Below are 21,025 nucleotides of genomic sequence, written 5' to 3'. Positions count from 1 at the left end.
GGTTTGCCCCCTGATAAAGGAGCTACCCCAGGGTCCTGTTGCCCGCCTTGCGAGTCTTTTTGCTCAGCCTTCAGCCCTTAGCGGACACACAAGGACCACAGGCAATACAGGACCACACTTAATCTCAATCTTAGTGGACATTACGCTTTAATTCTCATATTAATTTTACACTCGATATAATATGCAAAATGACCAGTCGCACTACTCTAACATGTTACCCACAGCACACGACCGACTAAGACCATACCGCATCCTGTTTCTGGCTGAAAAGTAACTTCCTATACAGTCATACAATACGTACCCAGTGGACCCCCCCACTCACAAGTTAAGCGCTGTTTAGCATGTTATAAAACTATTTTTACATGATAAAGCTGAATCACTTCCATTAATCTATGAAATGCATTCTACTATGCTTAATATGTTTAATATGTTATATCACATAAAGCAATGTTTCTCAACCTGTTAGTGCATAACTATCTAAAAATGTGCCGATTACAATGCCACAATCTTGAAATGTCTTGTAAACGCGAGCAGATGCTGTTGTGGCTCTGCACGCTTGTGATTATCATATGCACAAGAAAAACAAAGAATAAAAAAAATTAAAAAAAAATACATACATTTATAAAAACATTATCAGGTGTACAAAAGGCCCTATCTATATCACTTGCTGCTCCAGCCTGGCACAGGTCAGAGTATTTTGGCGGTTGACATCTTCAAATGGTCGTATTTTAAAAACTATACATCCTGCAGCGAAGAGCTTTATATTGTGAGAATCACAAGATCCAGACCTACATTTTGATGCATATGTCTCTGAAATATTAGAAATTAAGGCACAGTCGCAGTTTAGAAATTGCCCTTCAAGTTTGAGCTGGCTAGAGTGAAGTTTCAATGAATGTCAATGGACGGCGTGAGTTGCAAACAAATGGTCATATTGTGAAAACTATCAGGAGTATTGCTTAGCTGTGGCAGCAGGGATAGCTGAACGTTTTGATATAAGATTTGTGTAGGTGGGCCTGAAAATGAGGGAGTGGTGGAAGTTTACAAATCTTGTTCTGATTTTTCAGCTTTTGCCAGCTCCCACTCTAGCTTTGCCATTCATTCCTATGGGACAAATTTCGCCACAAGAACGACGATATTTTGAGAACCATTCGGCAAAACGTTCCACAAAGTAATAGCACACCAATCGGGAACAATCCGCACGTTTCAGTATATTACTGTCTATGTAGTGTAAAAACTGTGGGAGGAGTTAGGGTGGTAAATTTGGCTATAATAAGAATAATAATATATATGTGAGATAACAGTAAGTGGTCTTGCTATGCAAAAACACTTAATAATATATATGTGAGATAACAGTAAGTGGTCTTGCTATGCAAGAACACTTAATAATAATATATATGTGAGATAACATTAAGTGGTCTTGCTATGCAAGAACACTTAATAATAATAATAATATATATGTGAGATAACATTAAGTGGTCTTGCTGTGCAAGAACACTTAATTTGCACAAATATTAATCATAAAGACTTTCATTAGCTGCCTTTTCCCCTTATCAGCAGGCGGGGGGCTTTCAATAATAAAAAAAAAGGTGGGTCCCCTCCCCTTGCCCCACCTAAAGGAAGTGGGGACTCTAATTATAATAGCCAAAACCACTGGTTTTGAATGGCAAATCTTAGAGAAAAAAAATACAAGAAAGAAGACTTCAGATGGTAAGCATAATTTATTTAGTTACAGGTATGTGTTTTAATTCCCACCCACAATTTTTCAGTCATGAAACCATGAAATAGGGCATTTATAATGACTGGGCAGCTATAATTAGTGATAAACATTTAGTAAAACTGCCCCACCTGCCATCGGCTCACATTTAGTAGCCCCATCTGATATCTGTTAGAACTGCAAAAAATGTTCAGGAATGGTTTGAGGAACATGACAAAGTTGTCTTAGCCTCCAAATTCCCCAGATTGAGCATCTGTGGGATGTGCTGGAACAACAAAAATTGTATCCACGGAGACCCCACCTCTCAACTTGCAGGACTTAAAGGATCTGTCAGATACACAGGACAATCGATGAAACTAAACTGGAACTCTTTGGTGAAATGGAGCAGTGGTATATCTGGAGGAAGAAGAATGAAGCATACACTAAAAAGAACACTCTGCCTACAGTTAAGCATGGTGGTGGCTTGGTAAAACTCTACGGCTGCTTTGCATCTTCTGGCACCGGAAACCTGCAGCTAGAAGGCAAGATAGATTCACTGAAGTATCAAGAAATCCTAGGAGAAAACACCATGTCATCTGTACGGAAGCTGAACCTTGGGCGTCATTGGATCTCCCAACAAGACAATGATCCCAAGCATGCCTCAGATGCCACCAAGGCTTGGTTGCAGAAGAAGTCCTGGAAAATTCTACAGTGACTATCACAGTCACCCAACTTGAACCCCCTAAAATGGAATTTGGTGGAATTTGAAAAAGGCGGTTGCAGCATGCCAACTTAAGAATATTACTGAACTGGAGGCCGTTGCTCATGAGCAAAGGGGCAAGATTGCTCAGGAACGCTGCCAGAAACTTGTGTCTGGCTATGTATCTTGTTTGCAGCATATCATAACAGTAAAAGGGTTCTATGCCAAGTACTAAAATGAGTGCCATTAGGGGGTGAATAATTTTGAAACTGGAAAAGTCTTAAGTTGCATTTTTAGTTGAATTTAAGGGAAACTACTTGAAGCATTTGTTGTGTTGAGTTATTTCAATTGCTTTTGTTTGATTTGTTCATTGCAAACAGCTAAAAGTCTGTAAATTGTGACAATAAACCGGATTTCCAATGGGGATTAAATCATTTTCATTACAATTGTGTGTATATACGCTTACACATACAGATATTTATATAGAATATATATTCTTTTCTATATAGTGTATGTATAAATATGTGTATTTATTGTGTCTATATCAGGGTTATCCATTAAAGGAACATTGCAAGCACCATAACTACAACAGTGCTCCCTTCATTTTAAAAAAGGTTTGACTTTTTACCTGGGGTCTGCCAGGAACCGCTCCCCTCCTTCATGGCTACCTATGCAGAATTGGAAGCTCTCTGAGCTAATTCTGACTAACAGATGCTTGTCCCATAGGAGGTAGTGTAAGTGAGGAGTGCTGCTAAATGTGACTATTTGTGAATTCAAAGTATATTTCTAATTTTAGACCAAAATAAGTAACTTTGAAAAATTTAGCTCTAAAAGTGTGAATAACCCTGTATCTATCTGTATATCGTGACAGTGAGTGAGAAGGCTTGCCTCTATTCGCATTTGTTTAGTGCAGTGTCTGTGTGAGAATGCAACTGTGGGTCTTCCTCTGTTTCTTGCCATATTGTATCTGCTCCAACCTCTCTCCATTCCCAATTTGCTTGTCACAATATAAATCACTCTTTCATAACTTAAATGTACACCTAACCCCAGTCATAGAGTGTATGTGCCCCAAAATCAACCCCAGAGATATGACAAAACATGCCTCCTAAAAATCTTTACTAGAGTATTGGTTAATAAACTGCCCAAGTTGCTCTGCCCCCCCCCCCCCCCCAATTCTCTCCTATCCCTACTTTGCTTGCTCTAGAATAATCATCTCCTCGCACTGTTTCTATGGCCATGTTTGTAGCATGGCCAAGCTGTTAAGGATTCTTACCTGTTCTCCCTCTCATCGAGCCATCCACCTCATTACTTCAGTTGCAGCACATCTGTTGAGTACTGTGTGAACTTTTCATACTCATCATATCTCTCACACACACTTCTTTTTCTGCCACATACTTTGTGTGCAACTGGCTGCAGAAAATAGACCACACAAAGCCTCTGATGTGACCTGTCCCTCCTCAAATTTCCTATCAAGGAGCTAGTTGTGGGAGAGCATGTAGAACTCCTTCCCTCAAATTGCCATCATGACAGGTAATCCCCACTAAGCAAGCCACGAACCAGTCAGTGTATCTCTTAAGGAGAGAACTGTCACGAGTGGCGGTATGGAGACCCGAGCACCTGATGATGAATATGGGAGTCTCAGCATGGAAAGGACTATCAAGGCCTGGTGCAGGGTAACCACATGCACCCTGGTGTTGAGCACCAGCTTTTGTGCGGCCACATACCAGGGCCCTGATGCAGCTAAAGATGAAGCCAGGAGCAGATGATATATGGATATGGAGGCTCTGCAGCAGATATGTATCCAGTACAGAAACAAGGCAAGACTAGAACAGGCACCTAACAAGAAAACAAGACAAGACTAGAAGAACCCAGAACTGGAGCAGGACAGAAAGCAGAACCAAGAACTTGTACACAAGATATGAGGGAAACATGAACAGGGCAGGACTGTACATTAACTGGGAAGACAAAATAAAACAAGACAAGACGAGACAAAACTAAGTACTATATATGTAAAACATTGGAGATTTAGACATACAGAAATGGCCAAGATGTATGTGGCCCACCACTGCGCCAAAGTACTCCAATTACGGTGGTGTCGCAGCTTACCTTAGTTGTGAGTCCGATAGGCAGAGATATATGCTCACCCTTGCAATTAAACACAGGCCAAGGTGGTCAGGTAAGAATTCACCTGGCCTGTGAGTCTGTGCACGGGGGCTATGCAGGATATTGCTCCAATTCGCAGTACAGGTAAGGACACAAACCGGAGAAAACCGTAGTGGTGTGCCGAAACCGACGTAAGGGTATGCCTGTAATAAAAGAAGGCCCCCTGGTAAAATAAAATTTCAAGGAAAAGGGCAAAGGTAGGTAGGGATGTGTGTTTTTATACTGGGAACACCTGGCTATGTTGAGGAGAAGCCAGCATAGAGTTTCTATGAAAACACGTGAATTATGTATTCCATCAAGTGAGGAGAGAGGTGCTAGTGTGACAGGTTGCTTTTTTTTTTTGTTATTTATTGTCTGGGATTTAATTTTGAAGAGCACGTGGATCTGGCATTTGCCCTAAAGCATATCGAACAAATGTGCAACAATCTGCAGGTGCTGAAACTCCATACTACTGCTTTAAAATTTTTGCAGATTGGTGCCTTGCCGAGAAATACGATGGGCTGCCCAAGTTTATATTTAAATGACTCTTCGCCTATATTGGCATCCTGTGACATACTGTAAAGAGATACAGTATAAAGTAAATTAACTGATTAACATACAGTCAGGTCCATAAATATTGGGACATTGACACAATTCTAATCTTTTTGGCTCTATACACCAACACAATGGGTTTGAAATTAAACAAACAAGATGTGCTTTAACTGCAGACCTTCAGCTTTAATTTGAGGGTATTTACATCCAAATCAGGTGAACGGTGTAGGAATTACAACAGTTTGTATATGTGCCTCCCACTTTTTAAGGGACCAAAAGTAATGGGACAGATTAACAGTCATAAATCAAACTTTCACTTTTTAATACTTGGTTGCAAATCCTTTGCAGTCAATTACAGCCTGAAGTCTGGAACGCATAGACATCACCAGATGCTGGGTTTCATCCCTGGTGATGCTCTGCCAGGACTCTACTGCAACTGTCTTCAGTTCCTGTTTGTTCTTGGGGCATTTTCCCTTCAATTTTGTCTTCATCAAGTGAAATGCATGCTCAACCGGATTCAGGTCAGGTGATTGACTTGGCCATTGCATAACATTCCACTTCTTTCCCTTAAAAAACTCTTTGGTTGCTTTTGCAGTATGCTTCGGGTCATTGTCCATCTGCACTGTGAAGCGCCGTCCAATGAGTTCTGAAGCATTTGGCTGAATATGAGAAGATAATATTGCCCGAAACACTTCAGAATTCATCCTGCTGCTTTTGTCAGTAGTCACATCATCAATAAATACAATAGAACCAGTTCCATTGACAGCCATACATGCCCACGCCATGACACTACCACCACCATGCTTCACTGATGAGGTGGTATGCTTTGGATAATAAGCAGTTCCTTTCCTTTTCCATACTCTTCTCTTCCCATCACTCTGGTACAAGATGATATTGGTCTCATGTGAAGGCTTTTTTAGATGTTTGGCAAACTCTAATCTGTCCCTTCTGTTTTTGAGGCTCACCAATGGTTTACATCTTGTGGTGAACCCTCTGTATTCACTCTGGTGAAGTCTTCTCTTGATTTTTGACTTTGACACACATACACCTACCTCCTGGAGAGTGTTCTTGATCTGGCCAACTGTGATGAAGGGTGTTTTCCAGTGATGTCCCAAACGGTTCGCTGGCGAATAGTTCCTGGCGAACATCGCATGTTCGCATTCGCCACGGACGGCGAACATATGCGATGTTTGGTCCGCCCCCTATTCGTCATCATTGAGTAAACTTTGACCCTGTACCTCACAGTCAGAAGACACATTCCAGCCAATCAGCAGCAGGCCCTCCCTCCCAGACCCTCCCACCTCCTAGACAGCATACAATTTATATTAATTCTGAAGCTGCATTCTTTTTTTTTCTTCTTTTTTGTATTATTTTTTTTGTTTGTTTGTTTATTATACATTATCCTCCATAGCCAGTAACCTGTGTTTATTATACATTATCCCCCATAGCCAGTAACCTGTGTTTATTATACATTATCCCCCCCCCCATAGCCAGTAACCTGTGTTTATTATACATTATCCTCCCATAGCCAGTAACCTGTGTTTATTATACATTATGCCCCCATAGCCAGTAACCTGTGTTTATTATACATTATGCCCCCATAGCCAGTAACCTGTGTTTATTATACATTATCCCCCCCCATAGCCAGTAACCTGTGTTTATTATACATTATCCTCCCATAGCCAGTAACCTGTGTTTATTATACATTATGCCCCCATAGCCAGTAACCTGTGTTTATTATACATTATGCCCCCATAGCCAGTAACCTGTGTTTATTATACATTATCCCCCCCCCATAGCCAGTAACCTGTGTTTATTATACATTATCCTCCCATAGCCAGTAACCTGTGTTTATTATACATTATGCCCCCATAGCCAGTAACCTGTGTTTATTATACATTATGCCCCCATAGCCAGTAACCTGTGTTTATTATACATTATCCCCCCCATAGCCAGTAACCTGTGTTTATTATACATTATCCCCCATAGCCAGTAACCTGTGTTTATTATACATTATCCTCCCATAGCCAGTAACATGTGTTTATCCTCCCATAGCCAGTAACCTGTGTTTATTATACATTATCCCCCCCATAGCCAGTAACCTGTGCTTATTATACATTATCTCCCCCGTAGCCAGTAACCTGTGTTTATTATACATTATCCCCCCACAACCAGTAACCTGTGTTTATTATACATTATCCCCCCACAACCAGTAACCTGTGTTTATTATACATTATCTCCCCATAGCCAGTAACCTGTGTTTATTATACATTATCCTCCCCATAGCCAGTAACCTGTGTTTATTATGCATTATCCTCCCATAGCCAGTAACCTGTGTTTATTATACATTATCCCTCCCATAGCCAGTAACCTGTGTTTATTATACATTATCCCCCATAGCCAGTAACCTGTGTTTATTATACATTATCCTCCCATAGCCAGTAACCTGTGTTTATCCTCCCATAGCCAGTAACCTGTGTTTATTATACATTATCCCCCCATAGCCAGTAACCTGTGCTTATTATACATTATCTGTACAAGTTGATATTGGTCTCATGTGAAGGCTTTTTTAGATGTTGTTTGGCAAACTCTAATCTGTCCCTCCTGTTTTTGAGGCTCACCAATGGTTTACATCTTGTGGTGAACCCTCTGTATTCACTCTGGTGAAGTCTTCTCTTGATTTTTGACTTTGACACACATACACCTACCTCCTGGAGGGTGTTCTTGATCTGGCCAACTGTTGTGAAGGGTGTTTTCTAGTGATGTCCCAAACGGTTCGCTGGCGAATAGTTCCTGGCGAACATCGCATGTTCGCGTTCGCCACGGACGGCGAACATATGCAATGTTTGGTCCGCCCCCTATTCGTCATCATTGAGTAAACTTTGACCCTGTACCTCACAGTCAGCAGACACATTCCAGCCAATCAGCAGCAGACCCTCCCTCCCAGATCCTCCCACCTCCTAGACAGCATACAATTTATATTAATTCTGAAGCTGCATTCTTTTTTTTCTTCTTTTTTGTATTATTTTTTTTGTTTGTTTGTTTATTATACATTATCCTCCATAGCCAGTAACCTGTGTTTATTATACATTATGCCCCCATAGCCAGTAACCTGTGTTTATTATACATTATCCCCCCATAGCCAGTAACCTGTGTTTATTATACATTATCCCCCATAGCCAGTAACCTGTGTTTATTATACATTATCCTCCCATAGCCAGTAACCTGTGTTTATCCTCCCATAGCCAGTAACCTGTGCTTATTATACATTATCTCCCCCATAGCCAGTAACCTGTGTTTATTATACAATATCCCCCCACAACCAGTAACCTGTGTTTATTATACATTATCTCCCCATAGCCAGTAACCTGTGTTTATTATACATTATCCTCCCCATAGCCAGTAACCTGTGTTTATTATACATTATCCTCCCATAGCCAGTAACCTGTGTTTATTATACATTATCCTCCCATAGCCAGTAACCTGTGTTTATTATACATTATCCCCCCATAGCCAGTAACCTGTGTTTATCCTCCCCATAGCCAGTAACTTGTGTTTATTATACATTATCCCCCATAGCCAGTAACCTGTATTTATTATGCATTATCCTCCCATAGCCAGTAACCTGTGTTTATTATACATTATCCCCCCGATAGCCAGTAACCTGTGCTTATTATACATTATCCCCCATAGTCATTTATTGTTGGACCTAGGCAGCATGATGTCTTAGGCCGGCCCAGAGAGTGAGTGAGTGAGTGAGTGAGTGAATAATATAATATATATGTTCAGAAACATATTAGTAATATATGTATATCTGGTTCATGCAAAGAGGGTGACAAGGTATTAAAGAAAAATACACTTATTGCATTAAATTTACAATGCCAAACTTTTAAAAGCATTCCTCATTTCTTTCTCAGGATGAGGAATATATCGGTTGTAGACTGAGGATTTCCATCTGCCCAATCTTTTAATAATATGCACTGGAGTGTCAGTGTAGAAGGAGACCGAAGCTGCCCCTATTCTAAATGAAAGACCCGAGACATGGATACAACCCAATCTTAGGAGTAGTGTTCTGATGTAGAAGATTAATTTTGCCGTAGTCAGAGGGATTCAGTGAGAGTAGTGGTGAAATGTGTGTGGCATGACTGAGTGTGGGTAAGTAAGAGTCAAATATTTTAACTGGGCACTAGTTCTAGGTGGGATAAAGTGGTATAGCAGATGGATGAGTAGTTTGGTTCATTTTAGAGGTTTGTAGAGAAAGTATATAGTGATCATGATTTTTAGCGATATCCAATATTTTTAAGGTGGTCCCAGTGCCACCACTCATATCTGGTGTCACAATAGCTTGCATTTAAAAAAAACTAAAAACTTTTTTGACTGTAATATAATAGCAGTTTCCTTCACACGTGTGCGTTTCAGGGCCTGCCAGGGCACAGTGTCACACCAGTGCAACTCATATCTGGTGTAACAGTAGTGTACATTTAAAAAAAAAAAAATACAGGGGGCTTGTTGTCACCTTTCGGGGACCCTTAGTGTTGTACGTGGCTGGGTGGAGGAAGAGACCTTCAATGACATCAGTGAGGACAAGGAACGTGACATGGCTCGCTTGGTATCCAACCTTGTGCAAATGGGGAGTTTGTGGTTGTGCAAATGGACTGTTTGCGGTTGTTTGCAGTGCGTTAAACGGGGAGTTTGGTCTGTCACTGTGAAGTGGGCGTAACCCTTACACTATCTGATCGATACAACATCATACCTGATGTTTTAAAGCACGTTATTCCAAACAATTTAGGAATGTTAGGTGATTTATGCCCTTTATGGATTAAAACCAGACTCTGCATCAACTATGTAATTTTCCATGGGAGTTTTGCCATGGATCCCCCTCCGGCATGCCACAGTCCAGGTGTTAGTCCCCTTGAAACTACTTTTCCATCACTATTGTGGCCAGAAAGAGTCCCTGTGGGTTTTCAAATTTGCCTGCTTATTGAAGTCTATGGCGGTTCGCCGGGTTTGCCCGTTCGCGAACATTTGCGGAAGTTCGCATTCGCCATTCGCGAACAGAAAATTTCATGTTCGCGACATCACTAGTGTTTTCTTCACCAGGGAAAAAATTCTTCGATCATCCACCACAGTTGTTTTCCGTGGTCTTCGGGTCTTTTGGTGTTGCTGAGCTCACCGGTGCGTTCTTTCTTTTTAAGGATGTTCCAAACAGTTGATTTGGCCACACCTAATGTTTTTGCTATCTCTCTGATGGGTTTGTTTTGATTTTTCAGCCTAATGATGGCTTGTTTCACTGATAGTGACAGCTCTTTGGATCTCATATTGAGAGTTGACAGCAACAGATTCCAAATGGAAATAGCACACTTGAAATTAACTCTGGACCTTTTATCTGCTCATTGTAAATGGGATAATGAGGGAATAACACACACCTGGCCATGGAACAACTGAGCAGCCAATTGTCCCATTACTTTTGGTCCTTTGAAAAGTGGGAGGCACATATGCAAACTGTTGTAATTCCTACACCGTTCACCTGATTTGGATGTAAATACCATCAACTTAAAGCTGTAAGTCTGCAGTTAAAGCACATCTTCATTTCATTTCAAATCCATTGTGGTGGTGTATAGACCCAAAAAGATTAGAATTGTGTTGATGTCCCAATATTTATGGACCTGACTGTATCTCCAACATGTTTGTATAACTGGCTTGCTGATTAGTGATGAAGCAAAAAATAACTACTGAGGCGCTGCTAGTTGCCAAGCGGTAGAGGAGAGGCTATATCTATGATTTAGACATTTCCTGCAACTGTCAAAAATGACATACCAAGCACTCAATAAACCCTTCTCTAACAAACTATTTAATTACCCCACTCCCTCTAGTATGTAAGCTCATCGAGCAGAGCCATCAACCCCCTCTGTTCCTGTACGTCTAGTTGTCTGATCTCAATTATGTGTCTGTTAGTCCACCCATTGTACATCGCTACGGAATTTGTTGGCGCTATATACATAATAAAATAATAATAATCATCATTTGGGTCGTGGGGTTTGAGCCATTGATCGTTTTGGCGGGGTGTTGGCCTCTCCGTTACATTAAAAGATTCAAAAATGTGTGGCTGTGACTGGTGAGGCCCTAACTATAAACCCAAAAGGTGGGTGATACGAGGCTCTACCTATGATGTGGGCCGATTGGGCGAAACCTCCATGTTGAGGTAGGGAGTTGGCCTTCCAGGACCAGCTACAAAATTTAAGACTAAGGCCAGCACCTGACCCTATCCCGCCAGTTCTCTGACCCTAAACGAGGGCTTGATAAGAAAAAAATGGATGTAGAAGGGTAACTTATTATTATTAGCGCCATTTATATAGCGCCAACAGATTCCGTAACGCTTTTACAATATTATTAACTATAAATAAGACAACTACAAGAAAACTTACAGGAATGATAGGTTGAAGAGGACCCTGCTCAAACGAGCTTACAGTCTATAGGAGGTGGGGTATAAAACACATTAGGACAGGAAACATCAATCAAATAAGGTGGGAGTGAAGCAGAGCTGGAGGAGAGGGTAGAGTGCTGCCCTTGTAGGAGAGAGCAAGAGACAGGTATGTGAGGTAGAGTTTAGCCTGGGAGGCCATAAGCTTTCCTAAAGAAATGGGTTTTAAGGCACTTCTTAAAAGATTGAAGACTAGGGGACAGTCTGATGGTAGTAGGCAGGCTATTCCATGGGAAGGGAGCCTCCCGCGAGAAGTCCTGCAAGCGCGATTTGGCCGTACGGGTGCGAGCAGCGGACAGGAGAAGGTCACAGGCAGAACGGAGAGACCAAGAAGGAGCATACCTATGGATCTGTGAGGAGATAAAAGAGGGGCTAGAATTGTTCAGTGCTTTATAGGTATGGGTTAGCACTTTGAATTGACTCCTATAGGATACAGGAAGCCAATGTAAGGACTGACAGAGGGGTGAGGTGTGAGAGTACCGACTAGAGAGTAAAATCAGTCTGGCGGCAGCATTCATTACAGTCTGTAGTGGGGCAGTACGGCTATTGGGAAGACCAATTAGGAGAGAGTTACAATAGTCCATGCAAGAGATTACTAGAGCATGGACAAGCTCTTTAGTAGCCTTGTGTAAGGAAGGGGTGAAGGGGTTTTTAAGGTGGAATTGGCAGTATTTGACAACAGACTGGATGTGAGACTCAAATGTGAGGCCTGAATCAAAAGTAACACCAAGACAATGTGCTTGTAAAGATGGGCTGATATGGGTACCACCAATCTGAAGGGATAGTGAGAGAGGAGGATTAATATTAGGAGGAGGAAGACAAGAAGTTCTGTTTTGGAAAGATTGAGTTTTAGAAAGAGGAAGGACATCCAACCAGAGATAGAAGAAAGGCAAGACACATTGCAGGACATCAGGGGAGAGGTCCAGGGAGGAGAGTTATATCTGGGTGTCATCAACATACAGGTGTTATTGGAATCCAAATGAGGTAATAAGTTTGCCAAGAGAGGCAGTGTAAAGTGAAAATAGAAAGGGACCAAGGACAGAGCCTTGGGAGACTCCAATTGAGACAGGACAAAGGGTGGAGGTATCGTTGGAAAAGGAGACACTGAATGAGCGTTGGATGAAATAGGAGGAAAACCATGAGAGGACAGAGTCACAGAGACCGAGTGATTGAAGAGTTTGAAGATGGAGAACATGATCAACGGTGTCAAAAGCAGGAGAGAGGTCAAGAATAATTAGTATGGAGTAGTGACCTTTGGATTTAGCTGTGATAATGTCGTTAGTAACTTTAATAAGGGCAGTCTCAGTAGAGTGGAGAGGGTGGAAGCTGGACTGAAGTGGGTCAAGGAGAGAGTTGTAGTTGAGGAAGCAGGCCAGACGGGTAAAGACTAGTCTTTCAAGAAGCTCTGAGGAAAAAGGGAGCAGGGATATAGGACGATAGTTAGAAGGGGAGGATGGGTAAAAATTTGTTGTTTTTTTTTTAAGATGGGAACTACAGTAGCATGTTTAAGGACAACAGATCGGATACGGTGAGATGGGACAGAATCTAGTGTGCAAGTGGTTGGACAAGAGGAAAGGATAAGTGCCTCCACCTCTTGTTCAGTAGCCTGGGAGAAGGTTGGAGAGGCATGATCCAGGTGGTTGAGAAAGTGAGGGGCAAGGTGGTGAGAATTCTTTCCTTAGCTGTTCAATCTGGTCAGTGAAGTAGCATGCAAAACTATCAGACAGAAAAAGGAAGGGAGTAGGGGGGTGCAAGAGATAAAACAGTAATATACTTATAATAGGTGAATCTCCGGATCAACCTAAAAATAAAAATATATACATAGCATAATACTGTAATATTTAGAGTACAATATAAATCGGAGGTAATGGGTCACTCACAATGCAAAACTATCAGCTGTAAGGTTAGTTTGGGGGGCTGGCCGCAGCAGGGCAAAGAGAGTTAAAGGTATCAAAGAGATGCCTGGGATTGCGAGAGCATGAGCTAGTAAGAGAAGAAAAGTATGACTGTTTGGCAAGGGCAAGGGCTGCGCTGTATGAACACAAGATGAATTTGTAGTGTAGAAAGTCTGACTTGGTGTGAGGCTTCCTCCAGCAGTGTTCAGCAGAACGGGAACATCTCTGCAGGTAGCATGGTGATTTAGTGTGCCACAGTTGGGGCCACGTATTTGGAGAGGGGCTGTAGTGTCCATGGCTGAGGTGAGGGTAGAGTTATATGAGGAGTTAACCAGTGAGGGACATGAGTAAGCAGCAATGGATAATAGTTGGGAATCAATATCAGCTGACAGCTGCTGGAGGTTTCTAGAACTCAGATTCCTTCTGAGTAGAGGGGGGTTAGGCGGAGGTTTTTGGGGGAGGGCAATTGAGAGCAAATGATAGGAGATGATGATCTGAGAGAGGAAATGGATTGTTGCAAAGGTTAGAGACTGTACATTTATGGGTGAAAATAAGGTCTAGAGTATTGCCCGCTACATGGGTAGGGGAATTAGCCCACTGTGATAGTCCAAGGAAGGAGGTAATAGAAAGTAGTTTTGAGGCTGCTGGGGTCAAGGGTGGGTTAATGGGAATGTTGAAGTCCCCAAGAATTACAGATGGAATGTTAGAGGAGAGGAAGTAAGAAAGCCAGGCAGCAAAGTGGTCAAGGAAGAGAAGTGGGGAACCAGGGGGACGATAGATAACAGCTATGTTAGCAGAGATGGGTTTGAAAAGGAGGATTGAATGAATCTAAAATGATAAGAAATAGAGGGAAGGGGGCATGGGTAGAGGTTTGAAGGAGCAGTGAGCTGAGAGCAGTAACTCTACACCACCACCTTTATGGTGGTGTAGACTGATCCCGCCCGCCGGCTGAGCAATGCCGCGCACACGCATTAGAGCTCTCCATAGGAAAGCATTGAAAATGCTTTCCTATGGGCAATTGAGCGACGCTGGAGGTCCTCACAGATCGTGAGGACGTCCAGCGACGCTCTAGCACAGGTTTTCTGTGCTATGATGCAGGAAGTGTCCTCTAGTGGCTGTCTACTAGGTGGAGTTAACCCTGCAAGGTAATTATTGCAGTTTATAAAAAAAACTGCAATAATTACACCAGCAGGGTTAAGGGTACTGGGAGTTGGCACCCAGACCACTCCAATGGGCAGAAGTGGTCTGGGTGCCTACAGTGTCCCTTTAAGCACTGCAGACAATTTCTATTATGTGACAGATGTCTGAGAACCAAAAGGGAAGGATAGACAGGACCTACATATATAAAAATATAACTAGAAATGTACCAGACAAAGTTGAACTACATGCATAAGGATGACATCTACTGCAATTCCAGGTGGATAGTATCAACAATTTTAGGAGGAACAGAGGAAAACCTAAATAATGCATATAACAAAATTTCCCAGAACCAAGAGGAGGACACTGTATCCATTCGAAAGATGAAAGATTAGCGGATAATTGAGACATGGATGTATTTTGGATTGATTGTGTAGCTAGCACCGTGGCCTAATGAGGCAAAGCAAATAAATCAAACCCTTGTTCCCCCTTTTTTGGGACGTAATGTGGGCCGTAAGGAGGCCAAGTGTAGTATTTGAGAGCCAAGTATAAGTGATATGAAAGTACAGTTAAAATATCTTGATAATACAGGAGAAACAGTATTAGAAAGGTTAGTTGATTCTTGCAATATCTGAAATTAATGGATGAAACACAGGAATGTTAATGTGACTGGGTAAACCTTGGATGGCTTCTAAATGACAAAGCTATTCCTGTTATTTAATTCAACCGTTTAAATGAAATTCTATATACATTTTTATTATCCCAACTGTTAAAGTACATGACATGTAGCCTGTAGCCATAAAACATATAACAACCATTTAATTTTTAAGAACCATCGTGCTAAACTGAGAAGGGTATGAAACAGAGGGATTACCGAATTGAAACGAATTAATCAGGCATTAAATACACAAAAGATTGTTTAACGAATTAAAACGAATGTGTAAGACATAGCTACACAAAAGGTTATTGTATGAACTAATTGAAATGAACTTAAAGGTATAACACAATGAAAGCTTAATCGTACGCATGAATACAGAGAACCTATCCCCGCGAAAAGGCCCGAACAGTTTGTGAGATTTGTTGGGTAGCGATCACTATGTTTAGTCAGAATTAGTGAGAAACTCCCGCGAACGGGACTGCATAAAGACTCTAAGGAGAGCTGAAATTGTCGGGAGATTCGAACGAAGGCCGGAACCGGAAGGGCAGGTATCCAAGGAAACGGATTAACTGAACGGCACGGCAAAGGTAGGAAGGGAGTGTGGGGTTTTTATACTGTAAACGCTAACTCTTCCCACAAATACAGGGCTTTAAATATATATATATATATATATATATATATATAAACACAAACTTTAGAAACTTTGCCTAATCAATGCATATGCAATGCAAGTGTCCATATATAACATTGTACTAAGAGCTAAGCCCAGTTTTTTGGCTCTACTGGTGGTGGTGATTAGCCAAGAGATAAGCCCAGTTTTTGGCTCAACTGGTGGTGGCGATTAGCTAAGATCTAAGCCTAGTTTCCGGCTCTATTGGTGGTGGTGATTAGCACTCTACACACAGTATTCGTTATGATGTTTGGAGTTTTCCTTTCAAACCAAATGAGCATCTGAATGTCATAGCACACACAAGCACTACTGCTACCCATATGCATTCTTTGCCTGGTCTTGACAAATTATGACAAATGGAGTATTTAGAAGCCAGAATGCATCCAGGGAAAATGTTAATTTTTGACTTACACATACCACAAATCACAATCTCTCAGACATACCCAACTAACCACACACAATAATGTTACATCACTCATTTTCATGCACAAATTAACCCCTAAAGGACCAAACTTCTGGAATAAAAGGGAATCATGACATGTCACACACAGGGCCGGCCTTAGGGGTGTGCGAGCTGTGCGGCCGCACAGGGCGCCATGGAGCAGGGGGCGCCGTTGATTTAAAAAAAAAAAAAAAATTATTTATTATTTTTTTTTTTTTAATTTGCAGCGGGGGCGGAGCTTACCGTGCGGCGGGGGCGGAGCTAAAAGCGCCGGAAAACTGCTGCAGGGGAAGCAGGAAGGAGTCCCTGCTTCCCCACCAAACAGTCACCAGGAGCTGCACTGCCTCCACAATGAACTCCACAGGTAACTGTGGGATTGTCAGGTGAGTGTGACTCTCTGCCTGTGTTTATTACTGTCTGTGTGTGTATGACTGTGTGTCTGTGTGTATGACTGTCTGCCTGTGTGTGTGTGTCTGTGTATGACTGTCTGCCTGTGTGTGTGTGTCTGTGTATGACTGTCTGCCTGTGTGTGTGTGTCTGTGCATGACTGTCTGCCTGTGTGTGTGTGTCTGTGTATGACTGTCTGCCTGTGTGTGTCTGTGCGTGTGTGTATGACTGTCTGCCTCTGTGTGTGTCTGTGTGTATGACTGTCTGCCTCTGTGTGTGTCTGTGTGTATTACTGTCTGCCTCTGTGTGTGTCTGTGTGTATTACTGTCTGTGTCTGTGTGTATGACTGACTGTCTGCCTGTGTGTGTCTGTGTGTGTGAGACTGTCTGCCTGTGTTTGTGTGTGTATATGACTGTCTGCCAGTGTGTGTCTGTGTGTATTACTGTCTGCCTCTGTGTGTGTGTCTGTGTGTATGACTGTCTGCCTCTGTGTGTATGACTGTCTGCCTCTGTGTGTATGACTGTCTACCTCTGTGTGTGTGATTGTGTGTATGACTGCCTCTGTGTGTATGGCTGTCTGCCTCTGTGTGTATGGCTGTCTGCCTCTGTGTGTCTGTGTGTATGGCTGTCTGCCTGTGTGTGTCTGTGTGTATGACTGTCTGCGTGTTTGTCTGTGTGTATTACTGTCTGCCTCTGTGTGTGTCTGTGTGTATTACTGTCTGTGTCTGTGTGTATGACTGACTGTCTGCCTGTGCGTGTCTGTGTGTGTGTGTGTGTGTGAGACTGTCTGCCTTTGTGTGTCTGTGTGTGTGTGTATGACTGTCTGCCTGTGTGTGTGTGTGGATGTCTTCCTGTGTGTGTGTATGGCCGTCTGACTCTGTGTGTGTGTGTATGTGTGTGTGTGTCACATACAACCAATACACGCATATCACACACTGTTAATACACCCATTACAAATATCACACATAGCATACATATCACACACAGTCATCACACCTACTATCACATACACAGACAACACAAACATTACAGCATACATGGATGACGGGGGGGGAGGGGGGGCGCTGTGAAGATTTTTCGCACAGGGCGTCAAAATGCCTAAGGCCGGCCCTGGTCACACATGTCATGTGTCCTTAAGGGGTTAAGATACATACATAGCAGTGTGATAGCACGATACCATATCAATTGTGTGGACAGTCAGAATCCACGCAGGCCATCTTATCACATAACGCAGAGGCAGTCTGCTCTCTGCTACCACCACAGAGAGTGCTGGAGCAGGGAGGAGAAGGGAAAGAATAAAGGGGCTGGTTTGGGAGATTTTTTTATTTTCTCTCACAAATACGTTTTGGGTGCTATATGTCAATTTCTTGTCACAATGTATTTATCAGGCACTGTGTTGTAGGCACTGCCAGAGCTTTAAATGCATATTGCACCAGCATATGCATATGTCCCCAATTTTCAATTGTACTTAACTGCAATCATCTTACAAAAAAAAAAAAAATTATCTAAAAAATTTAAATAAAAACTTTCAAAGAGATTTCTCAATTCGATCTGCTTATCCTGTACATTCTTTAAGGACTAGGATTTATTTTTTTCATGGTTATTTTCATATTTAATCCTAGATTACCAGGAAAAGCAGACCTAGTAGGTCAGAGAGAATAGGGCGCCCCCTAGTAAATATCCATACATATATACAGGGAATAAAACATAACTTTTAATAGTTGCTGTATAAAAAGATGTGCCTATGGTAAGGACACAACAAAAAAGCAAAAAATAATAATAATAATAAAGAACAAAAAAATGGGAGGATGTAAATCAGTGTGAGAACGTGCTGGATGGGGATAAGTAACCTAAGGTGATCACCTAAAGGATACTATTTGGATAGTCCCCCCAACATCTATGCTGTGTCTCACACGTACACCTCTCTGTTATATAATGCGATTGTCCCTCCGTCTAATACCCGCTGGCAGTGCCCAGAGAAACTGAATCTGATGGGGTGAAAAAAGTGGCAAACAGTAATTTACCTGTAAAGGAACTGTAGCAAAAAAGAATAACAAGAGAGGTGACTAACACTCAAGCGTTTTCCACAACAAAGGATTACACATACACGGACTAGATTAGCCTGATTTACATTATGACAGTGGCACTGAGGGAGTTAACCAGGTCTTGGGTACCTCACTAGCATAATCCTATTCGATCCCGACACGTCATTAAGGGGCGTGGCTTATTAGATCCCGGCCAGTCTGGGCGCGAAAGCGGTGTACGCGCCCATAGCTTGGATTCAGGGTTTAGGGATATTTAAGGAGCTCCCGTTGCTCAGTTTTTGTTTAGCCTCAGAAGAAGGCGCATGTAGTGGCGCCGAAACACGTGTCAGGCAGGCAGTCAGGGAGGATACGCTACGAGACTGGTCCTATGGATGATTAGCTAGAAAGCTTAGCATTTTTGAGCAGGTTACATTAGAGATTTAAGGGAATTATAAGAGGGGTGGCGACAAGGGGACAAGTGGTGTGTGTTGAGCAATTTGTGTTCCATATTCCTAAGATATCGTTGTACGGCTGCTAGTCAGTTTCTTCCAACGTCGTATGTCAGGTATTGGCTGCTCTCTCCACGCCGGATTCGTTCCCGTACCCCCTGAGGCTGTGCTCAAACAGCTGTATCGTTTCTAGATACATTATATCCATCCAGATCAGTGCTCTACTATATGATACACTCACCTCTCTTGTTATTCTTTTTTGCTACAGTTCCTTTACAGGTAGATTACTGTTTGCCACTTTTTTCACCCCATCAGATTCCGTTTCTCTGGGCACTGCCAGCGGGTATTAGACGGAGGGACAATCACATTATATAACAGAGAGGTGTTAGAGTACGTGTGAGACACAGCATAGATGTTGGGGGGACTATCCAAATAGTATCCTTTAGGTGATCACCTTAGGTTACTTATCCCCATCCAGCACGTTCTCACACTGATTTACATCCTCCCATTTTTTTGTTCTTTACTAGGGGGCGCCCTATTCTCTCTGACCTACTAGGTCTGCTTTTCTATTTATACATTTTTGTAAGGGTTATCCCCTAATTTGGTTGCCCCTGGACACATAGTAAGTTGCTTCCCAGTTTGGGTATCCAACTTACTTTTTCTCTCTACTGTTCATAAGGTTTTAATACCTACTTGTGTCCTTTAATATATATCCTTGTGTGTGTTGTCCCCACAAATAAATGGCCAATTTTTTGAATCAACTTAAAGATCCGAACCAATGGTGCCTTGACACCGAAAATGTATTCACAGATAAAGAGAGTGTTTTCCTTTCCCAGGACACTAGTATTGAATCTAAATTTAGACTGGTATCCAATGCTTGTAAACAGCAAATTAGGCTAGGCTGGGAAATTTCTTCTATCCAAAATTACCTAAATAAATCTATGATCCCTAGAGGTCTCAGAATCCAAGTTATGCCCAACATGCAAATGGAGGATACTGCCCTCCTAAAAGAATGGGAGGAAGCAGCTAACTTATGCTCCCGCACCTTCATGAATATTATCTGTAGGTTTGAGAGCCAAAGATTGGAACAGATCAACACTAATGTCAAAGAAGCAGTTGAGGCTGTACAAAATCACAAAGATGATCCAACCTTTGACTCACAAGAATTAAAACTTCAGCATAATTTGAATAAATATAAAGATACGATCAAAAATCGGAAACATAAAAAGTTCATAAGGGATAATTTGGACTACAAAAATGGTAGAGTGTACAGAAAATTCAATAGAAAAAACATACGTACAGAATCAGACCAGTACTCAACATCGGAGTACGAGACTTCTGATACAGACACTGAAGGTTCAAACACAAGCTCAATACCCTCTAATGTTACCCAAACAAGAGGCATTCTGAAAAAAGGGGTGGCTTTTTTAGGCCAAAACCCCCGAGAGGGGGAACCCCAAGTACAGTACAGACAAACACGATACAGGGGGAGGGCACGCAAACGGTATTAAATTCTAGTAACAAAGTCATCAACCTCTCGGACAAGGCACTCACTGAATCCCAGATCCAGGTTCTCACAAAAGGGTTATCCTTTGTCCCGGTCCCTCTATTCAATAAGTTTGAATGGATAAAGGATATCCACCTTTTTGGGCGAAGACTGGCCCTTCACAAATACTTCCTTATTGAGAGAGAGAAAAAAGCCAAGGATCTGGGATTCAATATGAGGGAATATCAGTGCCTTAAGGATCTAGTATCTTTACTAGATGAGAATGATGGCCCTGAGTTGCTACCCTATA

The sequence above is a fragment of the Pelobates fuscus genome, chromosome 1 (genome assembly GCF_036172605.1).
Source record: "Pelobates fuscus isolate aPelFus1 chromosome 1, aPelFus1.pri, whole genome shotgun sequence".
In the NCBI taxonomy this organism is placed as follows: Eukaryota; Metazoa; Chordata; class Amphibia; order Anura; family Pelobatidae; genus Pelobates; species Pelobates fuscus.
This window is presented reverse-complemented; position numbering follows the sequence as displayed.